Genomic DNA, 948 nt, shown 5'->3' with positions numbered 1-948 from the left:
AATTTTCTCCCTCACTTTCATCCTTAAGATCTGTGTTAACTTCTATTCCACATCCACACAGCCTTTGTGAATTCAGATTGGACTTTCATTCAGTTGACTCTCCATAGATACTCAGAATGGAAGGGCTCACCCACATGGTAAAGTCACATGGCATAGCCATTTTTCTACCACCAGGGTATAAATGCAATGATGCATGCTCCAAATGCAACTGCTGTGCTCTCCTGAGGCCAGTACTGCAAGTCATCCACTGCTACCCACTGGATGCAACCCCATTGGTCCTGGTCATGCCTGCCCGGCCTCTTCCAAATGCTAATCAGGAATACATACTTAAGTATTAGGAAAAATCGAGATTTAGGGGGAAATAAGTGATTGTGTATTTCATAGAAAAACTAATTAAAAGAATGAATTATTCCAGACAATTTTAAGACCAACAACATAAAGAGCAAAATCTGGGGCTGGCACTGTGGCATAGTAGGCTAAGCTTCCATCTGGGGAGCTGGCATCACATATTGGCGCCAGTTCATGTCCCAGCTGCTCCCCTTCTGATCCAGCTCTCTGCTATGGCCTGGGAAAGCAGGAGATGGCCCCAAGTGTTTGGGAGACCCAGAAGAAGCTCATGGTTCTTGTCTTCAGATCAGCTCATCTCTGTCCATTACAGCCATTTGGGAAGTGAACCAGTGGAAGAAGACCTTTATTAACTCTACCTCTCAAATAAATAAAATCTTTAAAAACAGAAGAAGAGCAAAATCTACTGATAAAAGATCCAGTCTGTTAGGGTTATGTGTGAATTATAAGTGTTTATGCTCTCACAACCGTGCCTTAGCATATATAGTGTATTAGCCAACTTGGAGAAGTAGAGAAATTCATGATCACAGGGCGAGACAGTTCCCTCTCCATAAGATTGAGAAAGGCAGGGGTGGAAAATGGAGGTATGAAATAAATGTAAGT

The sequence above is a fragment of the Lepus europaeus genome, chromosome 12 (genome assembly GCF_033115175.1).
Source record: "Lepus europaeus isolate LE1 chromosome 12, mLepTim1.pri, whole genome shotgun sequence".
Taxonomy (NCBI): domain Eukaryota; kingdom Metazoa; phylum Chordata; class Mammalia; order Lagomorpha; family Leporidae; genus Lepus; species Lepus europaeus.
Note: the sequence above shows the minus strand (reverse complement) of the source record.